We start from the raw sequence: 15,717 nt of genomic DNA, 5'->3' as shown, positions 1-15,717 counted from the left end.
TCCACCGTGCAGTGTGACCCAACCCGGGGATCCACGGATGCACACCTCCAGATTTGGAGCTGACGTGGGCAGGCGACGAACAGGGTGACCCACATCCTCAGCAGCACCGGGGCAGAAGGGGCAATCCGATGACTACAAGATGCCCAGACGGCACAAGCGTGCCCTAGTCCGCGTCCTACGATGCCTCGAGATACAGATGAAGACCTTGACCAGGACCGACACAAAAGTGTCCAGTTCAGTTCATGGAGAGGTGGGCCGCAACCCGAGTTGTGAAGGAGGCGGTACACATCGCTTGTCTTGAAACATGTGGGCGCGCCCCCAACGAGCGCATGTTTGTACATCATAGTTGTCGGACGGTGGTGCGCGAGGGCATCTTCAAGCATGGCGAAGTCCACCGCAACGACGGGAGAAATGCGATCGAGATAGGCAAGGGTGGCGGCACTCGTGCGCGTACCAGCAGCAACCAACGCTTCCACATCCAGGCAGTGGGAGAACGCAGAGGGAAGAGCGACATGAAGTACGCCCGCAGAGGTCCAGTTATCCATCCAGAAGGAGGTTGTGCTGCCATCCCCCACTCTCACATAGGTGATCGACCTAAGGAGAGGGATGAGATCCGCGAAGCTTCTCCAAAGAGGTGTCGCGGGACGAGGCCCCCCCCCCCCCCCCCCGGAAGTACCATTGCCAGATCCACACAGTCCATGGATTTCTCTCGCCCGTGAGCAGTCGATAGACACTCTTGAGTAGCAGACATGTGTTTTGCGTCCCAAGATCAATCAGGCCCAGGCCACCCTCGGAACAGAGCCAAAAGGCAGTTTCCCATGACACCAAGCAATCTCCACCGGAGCAGGTGGCAGAAGCATTCCAGAACATTGAGCGACGAGGTCGTCCATCCGGACTAGTGTGCCCTTTGGGATGGGCAGGGCTGACATGGAAAACGACGGCAGCGCAGAGAGCACGAAGGTGGTGAGTGTCAGCCTGCTACCAGGGTCAAGAGAGCGTAGTTGCCAGCTAGGGATACGCGCCGCAATTTTCTTAGCGAGGAAGTCTAGCGCGTTGGCGGGTAGCTTGTTGTATGATAGTGGCAAGCCTAAGTATGTTTGGGGGAACGTCGAGATGGAACACCCAAAAAACACAGCAAGAGAAGCAGCATCATCGGTGGGCACACGGATGGACACAAACGTGCTCTTGTGGTAGTTGATAGTGAGCCCGGTCGCGGAAGAGAAGGTGTCCTGCCGTCTTGAGGAGCGACACTTCGGACCGAGTTGCTCGCACAAGGATCAGAGTGTCGTCGGCATACTGGATCACGGGGAAAGGGAGGTCATCGACGAGGGGGTGGAGCAAGCGAAAGCCGGTAGTGACCAGCTATCACAGGAGCCCGACTACGATCTGGTAAACGTAGGGTGACAGTGGGTCACCCTAGCGCAAGTCATATCTTGCTCTCCATCCACCTCCCCGGGACACCATTGAGCATAACGGCAGCCTTCCCCGGGGTCAAAAGCTCGTGAATTCAGGTGCAAAACAACGAGCCGAAGCTACGAGCCTCAAGGATAGCGTCGAGGGAGCACTAGTTCACGGAGTCGAATGCCTACTTCAAGTCCAGCTTGAGGACGATAGTCGGGGCATCACGGATGAGATAGCACTACGCGAGCTCTGCAGCGCGTACAAGAAGTTGTCGGTAATGTTGCAGCGTCCAACAATGAAGCCAGACTGCTCAAAGGCGACAAGTTGCTCGATGAACTGTTGGAGCAGTTCTGAAGCGAGATGGGGCTAAAACCATCCGCAGTGACCCGTCCATGGTCTTGGGGAGGAGCGCAATAAAATCCTGGTTGACGTTGGAGAGGTGGGCGCCGCCGCTGTGGAATTCCGCAGCAAAGCTCAGAAGGTCGTTGATACCTTCAATCCGGATTACGGATTGTAGTATGATAAGCTTTTTCCCGAGAAGACCTAGGTTTAATTGAACCTTGGGAAGCACTGCTAAATGGTGTGAAGGAAATGTCTACAAGACTTGCTAGTGTACTTTATCTTTAGTTACCGGACCTATCTAGTTTACTTTTAAGGGGGCTGTGTTCAATGATGGAAATAGGCCAGGGTTAAGGTTTCACCTGAAGGTATGCATACATATATAATTAAAGCACATATGTGTAACAAATAAAATAGAGATACGATATTTGTGAGTAGCACATCCGTAAATACTCTTGCCCCTCAAGCCATAGGTGACAAGATCCTAATGGTGCAACCACTGTCCTTACACCCGCAAGCAACAACAGTTATTAAGTTTTGGATACCGACCAAAGCTTTAAGCTAGATGATTGTGCTATGATCCCGAATGAATCACTAAACATGTAGCGTTACTTTCCCCTTTCTGACTCAGAGGTTTCGCGATAGCTCGCCGTTCTCCACTCATCCCACCTCTTCCCTTGATTGACTCGAATGATATGGGTACCTGCAGATCATCAAGACGATGCAAGGAGACAAGGATACAAGATGCAAAACTCCTATTCAATCCTTACACATAACATAAGATTAGATGCACATGAACGCTGCGAGGTTTCACCCCAACCCGCAGCCCGTGAGGACTACTCACACATAATATCAAGATCAAATACAAAGATAGAAATCATTGTGCAAATACTTAGATTGAAATCACAATATTCTTACAATGGTCGCCAATTCTCAAGGAGATCGTTGTTACAATGGTGATGGCTATGGCTATGGAGGAGATGGGAGATGGAATGGATGAACTATGGTGATGGATCTCCTTCGGTGTGGTGCAGATGGATCTGGTGAATGGTGGCTCTGTTTGGCGACGAATGACTCGCTTTTCGGCGTCATTCCCTTCACGACTTTTATAGGGTTTGACCTCGGGAACGCACCCGCAGGTGGTACGGGCGGACGGTACGGGTGGGGCTTGCCCCTAACTGAAAGGACGAGATGTCGCCTAGAGGGGGTGAATATGCGTTTAAGAAACTCTTACGGATTTGGCTTGTAAGAATGCGGAATTAAACTATGTTTATTCTACAAGCATAAACCCTAAATATGCTAGGCTCAACTAAGTGCAACAACAACAACTAGAGCTAAGCAAGATAGGCACAATATATATGAACAACAAGTGATAGCAAGATACAATAGATACTTCAAGCTCGATGGCTATCACAAGCAAAGTAAGCTCGGGTATAGAAATAACCGAGGCACGCGGAGACGAAGATGTATTCCTGTGTTCTCTTCCTTTGCAAGAAGGTACGTCACTTTTGGAGAGGTGGAGGTTCCACGAAGGATTCCCCAACACCACGAAGGCTCACCTTCTTCTCCGAGCCAAACCCACGAAGGATAATGGCCCTTTCCTTATGGTTAGCTTTTCCTCCACTCTGGAGATGGCAAGCTCCACAACCACTTCACAAGCTCCACGAAGGAGAACCCGGGCCTCTTCACAATCTTCCTTGAAGAGATCACCGGAGCACCAACCGCCAAGCCAACTAGGAGGTCTCCCTCCAAGAGTAACAAGCTCACAGTCTCTCACTCGAACTAATCGTGGTGGAGAGCTCAACACTATGCAATGATGCAAAGCAAGAACACTAGAGGTGTTCAACTCCTTCACACTCAAATCTCACCAAAGCAACAAATGCTAGGATGAGATTAGAGAGGAAGAATAAAGAGGAAATCAACAAATGACTCCAATATCTAGATCCAAAGGGTTCCCCTCACTTAGAGGAGAGATGGATTGGTGGGGATTGTAGATCTAGATCTCCTCTCTTAGATCCCCCAAGAATGAGCAAGAATCATGGGGGGGATCAAGAGATAGGGCAAGTTCTTCAAAGTCAACAATGGAGGAGAGAGAGTGGAAGAACTTACTTAGCCCAAGGGGGAAGAAGGCCTATTTATAGTCTAGGGAGAAATATAACCGTTGGGTGAGTTTCAGCTCAGCACAGTCGAGGAGGCCGGTTAACTAGGCTTGGGGCCGGGCCGTCCGGACCAGGTGCCGGTCAGACTGGGCCAGGGACCGGGCCTTCCGGTCCAAGACGAGCTAGGACCGGGCCTTGACCGGGGCAGGATTTGTCGTGCAGTAATAGCCTCCGGATGTCACCAGCGCAGGAGCCAGTTGACGCCGAGCCGTCCGGTCCACAGCCCGGTCGGACCGGGCGTATGACCGGACCAGGCCGGTCCAGACCGGGCCTGTGACCGGGCCATGACCGGGACCCTTCTATGTCTTACGGGAACATGGCCCCGGCCGGCACCGGTCCGGGGGCCGGTTGGAACCGGGCCATCCGGTGGGACAGCCGGTCACGCCGGGCGAGAAACCAGGCCAGCAGGAAAACATGTTATACAAAAACTGTGATAGCTTTTGTGTCCGGACCCCGATTGACATGAAACCAATTTTGTTGGAAAGATAACAATAAAATATGGAGACTCCTCACATGATATTTTTAGATGTTTTTAGAGAGGGAGTCTCCCACCGTCAAGAAACGGTGAAGACGTCCAAACTCGAAAACGCAATAGAAGATGCATGCAGATTCCGTTTTTTGATGAACTTGGGCTTGTTGTAAAGCTAGCAACAAGCTCAAGAACCTCTCACAGAGAAACACTAAGAAGCAATAGGGATATGCAAAGTATGCAAAGGATTGAGCTCCCTAAGACGATGTGATCAAGTTACCCAACTGAAAGCCCCTCTCGATAGTGCGGCTATCTATCCTATAATCCGGTCTCCCATCAACCACCTTGAGACCGGTAAAAGGAAAACCTATCAAGGTCATACCTTTGCCTTGCGCATCCCGCTTGATCTTGATGATAACTCTTCAAGCTCCACTCAAGCCGGAATGCCTCACTTGATCATTGTTGCTTCGTGAAGACTCAAAAATGCTCCCCCATACACTATGATGGGAAAGCTCCATTGATGCACATCTTCACATGTCCATTATCACCAAGTGGACAGCAAGCTTCAAGCATATGATCCTCCCGAGATGCTCAACTTGAACTTGCCCAACTCAACCTTGATGAAGATCACTGATACGTCCCAAACGTATCTATAATTTCTTATGTTCCATGCTACTTTATTGATGATACCTACATGTTTTATACACATTATATGTCATTATTATGCGTTTTCCGGAACTAACCTATTGACGAGATGCCGAAAGGCCGCTTGCTCGTTTTCTCGCTGTTTTTGGTTTCGGAAATCCTAGTAAAGAAATATTTTCTGAATCGGACGAAATCAAGACCGAGGACCTTATAATTCCCGGAAGCTTCCAGAGCACCGGAGAAGGACGAGAGGGGAGCCAGGGGGCCCCACACCACACCCCGGCGCGGCCCAGGGGGGGGCGCGCCCCCCTGTGGTGTGGGCACCCCGTGGCCCCTCCGACTCCATCTCTTCGCCTATTTAATCGTCCCTGACCTAAAAACACCGACGGAGAAGACGAGACCCGAGAAAACCTTCCAGAGCCGCCGCCATCGCGAAATCAAGATTCGGGGGACAGAAGTCTCTGTTCCGGCACCCTGCCGGACGGGGAATTGCCCCCGGAGTCATCTCCACCGCCGTCTCCACCGCCATCTTCACCGCCATCGCCGTCTCCATGATGAGGAGGGAGTAATTCACCCCCGGGGCTGAGGGCTCCGCTGTAGCTATGTGGTTCATCTCTCTCTTTATGTGATCTAGTTGAATATTATCTATGTGCTACTCTAGTGATGTTATTAAAGTACTCTATTCCTCCTTCACGGTGTAATGGTGACGAGTGTGTGCATCCGTGTTAGTACTTGGCGTAGATTATGATCATAATCTCTTGTAGGTTATGGAGTTAATTATTACTATGATAGTGTTGATGTGATCTATGCCTCCTTCATGGTGTGATGGTGACAGTGTGCACGCTATGTTAGTTCTTGGTGTAATTGTGTTGATCTATCTTGCACTCTAAGGTTACTTAAACATGAATATCGAATACTGTGGAGCTTGTTAACTCCGGCATTGAGGGTTCGTGTAATCCTACATAGTTAGTGGTGTTCATCACCCAACAAAAGAGTGTAGAGTAGTCCTATTATGTGATCATTGTTGAGAGTGTCCACTAGTGAAAGCAGGATCCCTAGGCCTTGCTTCCAAGCATCGAATCTCCGTTTGTTTATCGTTTTGTTGCATGTTTACTCGCTGCCATATTTTATTCAGATTGCTATTACCACTCATATACATCCATATTACTTGTATTTCACTATCTCTTCGCCGAACTAGTGCACCTATACACTCGACAAGTGTATTTGGTGTGTTGGGGACACAAGAGACTTCTTGCTTTGTGATTGCTGTGGTTGCTTGAGAGGGATATCTTTGACCTCTTCCTCCCCGAGTTCGATAAACCTTGGGTAATCCACTTAAGGGAAACTTGCTGCCGTTCTACAAACCTCTCGCTCTTGGAGGCCCAACACCGTCTACAAGAATAGAAGCACCCGTAGACATCAAGCACTTTTCCGGCGCCGTTGCCGGGGAGGAAAGGTAAAAGGCACTCATACTCCGGTTCCGTGTAACAGTACTTTTCTGGCGCCATTGTGTGTGTGCTCGAAGCTATTTCCTTTAGACTCTGCAATTACATCTTTTTGTTTCTTGTTTTTATTTTCACTAGTTAGGCATAATGGAAAACAACAAAAAAATTGGTGAGCTTTTTAATCTTTTTCCTAATTTAGAATTGTTTGATGCGAAAATTAAAAAACCTATGGAACCTTATTTACATGATAATAGCAATGTTATTAGTATGAATGCAATTACTCGCTAATGCTATGAAGAAGTCTAAGCTTGGGGAAGCTAGTTTACATAAAAATAATCTTTTTTGCTCCTCCGCTTTAGAAGAAATATTTTGCTCTGATGATGCTTTATCTCCCATATGCGATAACTCTAATGATGCTTCTGATACTTTAAATCCACTCGCTGAAAGTATTCCGTATAAAATACCTATGGAAATTATTGAACGTGTTATGAATAACCGCTATGAAGGGGATGGAACTGTCCATCCTAGGAATCATTTACTGTTTTTGCATGAATTATGCGGGTTATTCAAGTGTGCAGGTATTTCAATGGATGAAGTTAGAAAGAAATTATTTGTTATGTCGCTATCTGGTGAAGCGGCGCATTGGTATAAACTATTGAAGGACTCGGCGCTCTCTTGATTGGAAGGATATTGTGCCTCTATTTTATTCCAAGTTCTATCCTCCAAGTGAAATTCACAAAGATCGAAACCATATATATAATTTTTGGCCTCATGATGGAGAGAGTATTGCCCAAGCATGGGAGAGATTGAAGACTTTAATGCTCAAATGCCCCAATCATGAGCTTCCGTGTAATATCATCATTGATAATTTCTATGCAAGACTTTCTTTTCAAGATAAGACCTTGCTGGATACTACTTGTTCCGGATCATTCACGAGCAATAAAGAAGAGTTTAAAAGGGACCTTCTTGATCGGATTAAGGAGAACGCTCGAAGATTGGGAGAACGACAAAGGTAAAGAGTCGGGTATAAATTATGATTATGAATGCATTGAAACTTTCATGGATAGTGGTAAATTTCGAAATATGAGTGCTACTTATGGTCTTGACTCTCAAGTTGCTGCAAATCTTTATAAAGCTTTTGCTTCTCACATTGAATTGCCTAGGAAGAATTTTGATAAGTATCATGAACCTTTTAAAGACGCTTGCATGAAGAATGAAATTGTTGTTAATGATTGCAATAAGCGTGCTCAAACTCCTAAGAATGCTATTTCCTATAAGCATGTTAATTTTTGTGGAATACATAGACCTTGTGGAATTAATCAAATAGAAGATGAATATTGTATCCATCACAGAAATGAAAAAACTAGAAAGTGGTCTAGAGCTCTAGATGATCTTGGAGAAAAAGTGTGTGCCCTCTATCCTTTTATTTGTGAACTTTGCCATAAAGTTGGTCATTTTAATTTTCAATGCTCCTCCAATGATAATTCGAACCCCATGAGTGCTGCAAATTTGTATTGTGATGATGAAATTATTCCTAATCAGCATGATGAACTTACCTTATTTTTGAAGTGTGAAGAGTTATCAAGAAAAATTTCCTTGTTAAATATTAACGATCTTGATATTGATGATGTCCTCGCATGGGTGTTTTTCTTACTGCATTAATAATTGCCATACAAATACTTACATACGTAATATTTTAGAAGATGACACCTTGCCAAAATATGATAGGACCGCTGTGTGTTTTCAATTAATTAATGAAAAGGAGGGATCCTCCCAAGTTTCTTCTATTGTTTCTAAAAGTAAATCAGGTTATGCGGACAAGCCACCCTTCAAGCCTCTTCCTCCTGAAGGAGGGAGTGAGGAGAGGGAAGAAGAGAAGAAGAAGAAGAAGGGAACGAAGAAGAAGAAGAAGAAGAAGAAGGAGAATAAAAAGAAAGAGGTAACGGCGTATCCCCGCGTGAATGAGATAACGCTAGGTAACCGTAAGTATGTTGCTCCTAATGATTATTGTGATAATGAATCTGAATACGATGATCTTCCTATGCCCTTTACATACATTAGCGATCATGATTTGGATGAGCATACTACTTTTGATATTACAAATCTCTGGGAAACTAATTCTGAAAATGATAATAATTTCCATAGTGTCAGTGCTATCCATGCTTCCTCCCATAATGATATGGAAAGCTCTAAGCTTGGGGAAGAGGTGTTTGAAAATCCTTTTGCTACTGGTCATTATGTTCTTGATACATCTCCTTCTAATAACAATGATGGTATGGTCATAGATAAATCGACTGTGAAAGATAACTATTCTATTTCTTATGATGACACTCGTGCCTCCGATCTTTGATGATTATTATAAAGAATGCTATGATATAGGTTATAACTATCCTTATGAAACTTGTCATAGTCATGATTGGATTACCAAAAACAATTCTTTTAATATGCAACTTGTTTACCATGTTCAAATTCTTGATAATAATCTTGCTCCAATTACTATTAATGAGAATAACTCTTCTTATGCCAAAATTAATGATATTTCTATGCATAGGAACCATGATAAGAATGTTTTAAGTGATGGGTATATTGTGGATTTCATCAATGATGCTACTGAAAGTTATTATGAGAGAGGTAAACATGGTTATATTCATCTTAATAATATTAAGTTTCCCCTCTTTATGTTGAGAATCTTGAAGTTACTCGTGTTTTATCCTTTTATACTTGTCACTTTGTTCTTCATGAATTCATTTGTGTACAAGATTCTTCTGCATAGGAAGCATGTTAGGCTCAAATGTGTTTTGAATTGCCTCTTGAAGCTCTCTTTTGCTTCAAATACTATTTCTTGCGGGTGCATCACCAAAATTGCTGAGCCCATCTTAATGGCTATAAAGAAAGAACTTCTTGGGAGATAACCCATGTGTTATTTTGCTACAGTACTTTGTTTTATATTTGTGTCTTGGAAGTTGTTTACTACTGTAGCAACCTCTCCTTATCATGTTTTTGTGCCAAGTAAAGTTTCTATGTCAAAGTTGATGTTATATTTGGGATCGCTGCGCAGAAACAGCATTGCTGTCTGTCATGAATCTGGGCACAGTTCTCTGTAGAAAATTCGAAAAAATCTGCCAATTTACGAGCGTGATCCTCAGATATGTACGCAACTTTCATTAGTTTTGAGTTTTTCCATTTGAGCAAGTCTGGTGCCATCTTAAAATTCGTCTTTACGGACTGTTCTGTTTTTGACAGATTCTGCCTTTTATTTCGCATTGCCTCTTTTGCTATGTTGGATGAATTTCTTTGATCCATTAATGTCCAAGTAGCTTTATGCAATGTCCAGAAGTGAAAAGAATGTTTGTGTCACCTCTGAACATGTGAATTTTTGATTATGCACTAACCCTCTAATGAGTTTGCTTGAAGTTTGGTGTGAAGGAAGTTTTCAAGGGTCAAGAGAGGAGGATGATATACTACGATCAAGAAGAATGAAAAGTCTAAGCTTGGGGATGCCCCGGTGGTTCATCCCTGCATATTTCAAGAAGACTCAAGCATCTAAGCTTGGGGATGCCCAAGGCATCCCTTCTTCATCGACAAAGTATCGTGTTCCTTCTCTTGAAACTATATTTTTATTCGGTCACATCTTATGTACTTTACTTGGAGCGTCTGTATATTTTTGTTTTTGTTTTTGTTTGAATAAATGATTGTTTGGGAGAGAGACATGCTCCGCTGGTTCGTATGAACACATGTGTTCTTAGCTTTTAATTTTCATGGCGAAGGTTGAAACTGCTTCGTTAATTGTTATATGATTGGAAACGGGAAATGCTACATGTAGTAATTGGTGTAATGTCTTGAATAATGTGATACTTGGCAATTGTTGTGCTCATATAGATCTTGTTTAAGCTCTTGCATCATGTACCTTGTACCCATTAATGAATAATTACATAGAGCTTGTTAAAATTTGGTTTGCATGATTGGTCTCTCTAAGTCTAGATATTTTCTGGTTGAGGTGTTTGAACAACAAGGAGACGATGGAAAGTCTTATAATGCTTACAATATGTTTATATGTGAGTCTTGCTGCACCATTTTATACTTGAGTTTGCTTCAAATAACCTTGCTAGCCTAAACCTTGTATAGAGAGGGAATACTTCTCATGCATCCAAATACTTGAGCCAATATTCATGCCATTTGTGTCCACCATACCTACCTACTACATGGTATTTCTCCGCCATTCCAAAGTAAATTGCTTGAGTGCTATCTTTAAACAATTCAAAAGTTATTACCTCTTATTTGTGTCAATGTTTTATAGCTCATGAGGAAGTATGTGGTGTTTATCTTTCAATCTTGTTGGGCAACTTTCACCAATGGACTAGTGGCTTCATCCGCTTATCCAATAATTTTGCAAAAAGAGCTGGCAATGGGATTCCCAGTCCCAAATTAATTAACAAAAATAGACACTCCTCCATGGTATGTGATTGTTGGACGGCACCCGAAGGATTCAGTTAGCCATGGCTTGAGAAAGCAAAGGTGGGGAGGAGTGTCATCATAATAAAACTAAAATAAAAAGGCACTCCTTCATGGTATGAGATTGTTGGCAGTGCACCCGAGGATTCGGTTAGCCATGGTTTGTGAAAGAAAGGTTGGAAGGAGTGCCACCCAAAAATAAAATAAAATGGGAGCCGCTCTTTGAAGGTTTGTCTGGCAAGGGGGTTAGAGTACCCGCTACCATTCGTTGACAACAACAAACACCTCTCAAAACTCTACTTTTATGCTCTCTATATGTTTTCAAAATCAAAGCTCTAGCACAAATATAGCAATCGATGCTTTCCTCTTTGAAGGACCATTCTTTTACTTTATTGTTGAGTCAGTTTACCTATTCTTTCTATCTTAGAAGCAAACACTTGTGTGAACTATGTGCATTGATTCTTACATGTTTACCTATTGCACTTGTTATATTACTTTGTGTTGATAATTATCCACGAGGTATACATGTTAAAGTTGAAAGCAACCGCTGAAACTTATATCTTCCTTTGTGTTGTTTCAAAGCTTTCTACTAAGAATTTATTGCTTATGAGTTAACTCTTATGCAAGACTTATTGATGCTTGTCTTGAAAGTATTATTCATGAAAAGTCTTTGTTATATGATTCATTTGTTTACTCATTATCTTCATCATTGCTTCGAATCTCTGCATTCATCTCATGTGCTTTACAATAGTATGATCAAGGTTATGATGGCATGTCACTTAAGAAATTATCATTGTTATCGTTTACCTACTCGAGGGCGAGTAGGAACTAAGCTTGGGGATGCTTGATACGTCCCAAACGTATCTATAATTTCTTATGTTCCATGCTACTTTATTGATGATACCTACATGTTTTATACACATTATATGTCATTATTATGCGTTTTCCGAACTAACCTATTGACGAGATGCCGAAAGGCCGCTTGCTGTTTTCTCGCTGTTTTTGGTTTCGAAATCCTAGTAAAGAAATATTTTCGGAATCGGACGAAATCAAGACCGAGGACCTTATAATTCCCGGAAGCTTCCGGAGCACCGGAGAAGGACGAGAGGGGAGCCGGGGGGCCCCACACCACACCCGGCGCGGCCCGGGGGGGCGCCCCCCGTGGTGTGGGCACCCCGTGGCCCCTCCGACTCCATCTCTTCGCCTATTTAATCGTCCCCGACCTAAAAACACCGACGGAGAAGACGAGACCCGAGAAAACCTTCCGAGCCGCCGCCATCGCGAAATCAAGATTCGGGGGACGAAGTCTCTGTTCCCGCACCCTGCCGGACGGGGAATTGCCCCCGGAGTCATCTCCACCGCCGTCTCCACCGCCATCTTCACCGCCATCGCTGTCTCCATGATGAGGAGGGAGTAATTCACCCCCGGGGCTGAGGGCTCCGTTGTAGCTATGTGGTTCATCTCTCTCTTTATGTGATCTAGTTGAATATTATCTATGTGCTACTCTAGTGATGTTATTAAAGTACTCTATTCCTCCTTCACGGTGTAATGGTGACGAGTGTGTGCATCCGTGTTAGTACTTGGCGTAGATTATGATCATAATCTCTTGTAGGTTATGGAGTTAATTATTACTATGATAGTGTTGATGTGATCTATGCCCCCTTCATGGTGTGATGGTGACAGTGTGCACGCTATGTTAGTTCTTGGTGTAATTGTGTTGATCTATCTTGCACTCTAAGGTTACTTAAACATGAATATCGAATATCGTGGAGCTTGTTAACTCCGGCATTGAGGGTTCGTGTAATCCTACACGATTAGTGGTGTTCATCATCCAACAAAAGAGTGTAGAGTAGTCCTATTATGTGATCATTGTTGAGAGTGTCCACTAGTGAAAGCAGGATCCCTAGGCCTTGCTTCCAAGCATCGAATCTCCGTTTGTTTACTGTTTTGTTGCATGTTTACCCGCTGCCATATTTTATTCAGATTGCTATTACCACTCATATACATCCATATTACTTGTATTTCACTATCTCTTCGCCGAACTAGTGCACCTATACACCTGACAAGTGTATTTGGTGTGTTGGGGACACAAGAGACTTCTTGCTTTGTGATTACAGGGTTGCTTGAGAGGGATATCTTTGACCTCTTCCTCCCCGAGTTCGATAAACCTTGGGTAATCCACTTAAGGGAAACTTGCTGCTGTTCTACAAACCTCTGCTCTTGGAGGCCCAACACTGTCTACAAGAATAGAAGCACCCGTAGACATCAATCACCACTTGACATCATCCGCTCATGGGCTATATGAGATCTCACTTTTGATGCATGCCCATGGAAAGATACCTAACCCACATAGACAACACAAGGGCACATATATGATGGGTTAGTTCATGAAGCATAATTTACAAGGCTTACCATACCACGTGACTTCACGTGGCACATTCTTCATGCTTCATGTGTTGAACAAACTTGAATCTATTCTTCACTCTTTGTATTGGTCAACCTTGTATCTTCTCATGCTCTATCATACTATCTTGATGTGTATAAAGAATTCTTCATTTGTTTGCATGCTCTAAATCTTAGTCAACCATAGCTCAACTTATGAGACTATCATGACACCGACTTAGAGCCATAACTTGAATTCTTCACTTGGAATCAAGCTCTCAAGATCTTGACCATTCATTGCTTATCATATAAGCTAGAGCATGGCTAATACTGAGTTCCACATAAGAACTCTATCTTCATTTCTTCTTCTTGATCATATCACATATATATCTTCAAATTGATGATCTTGATGCCAATACACAAGGTATATCTTTATCTTCATGGCATCCATACTTGAATCCAACACATGGAATACAAGTAGTACCTATGGAATATTCCTTCATATAAACTCAATGAAAACATTAGTCCATAGGGGTTGTCATTAATTACCAAAACCACACATAGGGGCAATATACCCTTACACTAACGATGCCCGTTAAAGCTCCAGGAACCGCCTTTCCGAGTGTAGTCAACTTTGCCATGCTTGTGGCGTGATTTTCTTCAGTAATTGCAGGTTCATTTGCCATTATGACGTGATTTCCTGCACAACATCCAAAAATAGAAGAGATTGCATATATTTGCATTAATTAGGCATTAGTGGCAAGTTGAGAGGTAAACTTAGTCAATTTCTTGACTTAGCTAAGGGTTTAAACGCGAGAAAATATGGCGTATTTCACAGCCATCAACTTCTCCCAGCTTAAACTTGATCATCCTCGAGCAAGAAACAAAGAACCATAATTAAGGAACTTGGCGTTTAAACCAAAACAACAAGAAAGCAAAGTCACTTACATGTGGTAACCTTATGAGTTCAACACTTCTTCCATTTGAAAGCTTAGCATAATTAGAGAAGTGCCAAAAGTATAATACAAGCATTTGGTAACTCGAGGCAATCACAATAAAGATTATAAGTATGAATAGCTAGTTGTGGAAATAATTACTCTAGCTTAAGTAGTTAACTCTCATTTTGCCAAGGAACACTGGAAGTTTAATTATTATCATCAAATTAAGTATGAGTATCCATGTATAAAGAGGTATAAGCAATGAAGTATCTTAATTACGTCCACATCAATCGATCAAGGCTATCAAAACACTTACTATCCATTCATTGCCTTTCAAGAATATATTTATCTAATAGTAGCGAGTTCATGCTAAGACTTGAGAAGTGATATCTTTCGAATTCCTTTGATAGTTTCCTAGTAAAATTCATGAATGGCCTTGTAGGATTGTGACAATCATGGGGGCCAATGCTGCTAGTATCCCAAGAGTGTGCACAACAGTCGTGTTGACACGCATAAAGCAATGTCAGACACTAATGCATATGTTGACACGTGTAAAACAATATCTCATATTTATATACAACCTTACATCTTGGCATGCGTCTCAGCTACCACTAGACTTCAATTCCATCAAACGACTCCTATCAAGAGTGCTATCAAGTCTATCACAACATCTATGGAGTTAAGTATCTTCAAAGTTAAACCCTTAAGACAATTGATCATCATACAAGTCATAATTTTAAGACTTATTCTTGTTGTACGTGTTTGGCAATATTATTTCCAAGGCAAGACTCGGTTAACTAAATGAATTAGAGTAAGAACTTTCACAATTAACTGAGCATACAAATAAATCTCTACTCCAATTGTTTCAAATCACTCCCACTTGTACGATATCTTAACAAGTCTAGTGACTAGTGATACGTTGCAAACGTATCTATAATTTTTGATGCTCCATGCTTATTTTACACTAATTTCTATATGGTTTATTTACACTTCGTGACACTTTTATGCATTTTTCGGCACTAACCTATTAACAAGATGCCACAGTGTCAGTTCCCTGTTTTCTGCTGTTTTGTATTTTAGAAAAGTTGTACAGGAAATAATCTTGAAATTAGACGAAACAAAAGCCGAAGTTGCTATTTTACAGAAACAAAGATTGAGTCCATAGGAGAGATGGAGGTGATCCAGGAGCCAGCCAGACCAACCATAGGCACGGCCTGGCCTTGGCCCGTGCCTAGGGGTGGTGTGGGCCCACCCGGCGCCCACCGACCTCGCCCTTCCGCATATAAATTCCCTCCGACGTGAAAACCCTGAAACACCTGACCCTCCATCCACGAAAAGTTCTGTCGCGGCCGCCATTGCAGACCCTAGCTCGGGAGGGTTCTGAAGCTCTTCCCGGCACCCTGCCAGAGGGGGAAATCATCGCTGGAGGCATCTACATCGTCGCACGCCTCAAGTGATGCGTGAGTAGTTCATCCCTGGACTATGGG

Source organism: Lolium rigidum, chromosome 1, assembly GCF_022539505.1.
Source record: "Lolium rigidum isolate FL_2022 chromosome 1, APGP_CSIRO_Lrig_0.1, whole genome shotgun sequence".
In the NCBI taxonomy this organism is placed as follows: Eukaryota; Viridiplantae; Streptophyta; class Magnoliopsida; order Poales; family Poaceae; genus Lolium; species Lolium rigidum.
This window is presented reverse-complemented; position numbering follows the sequence as displayed.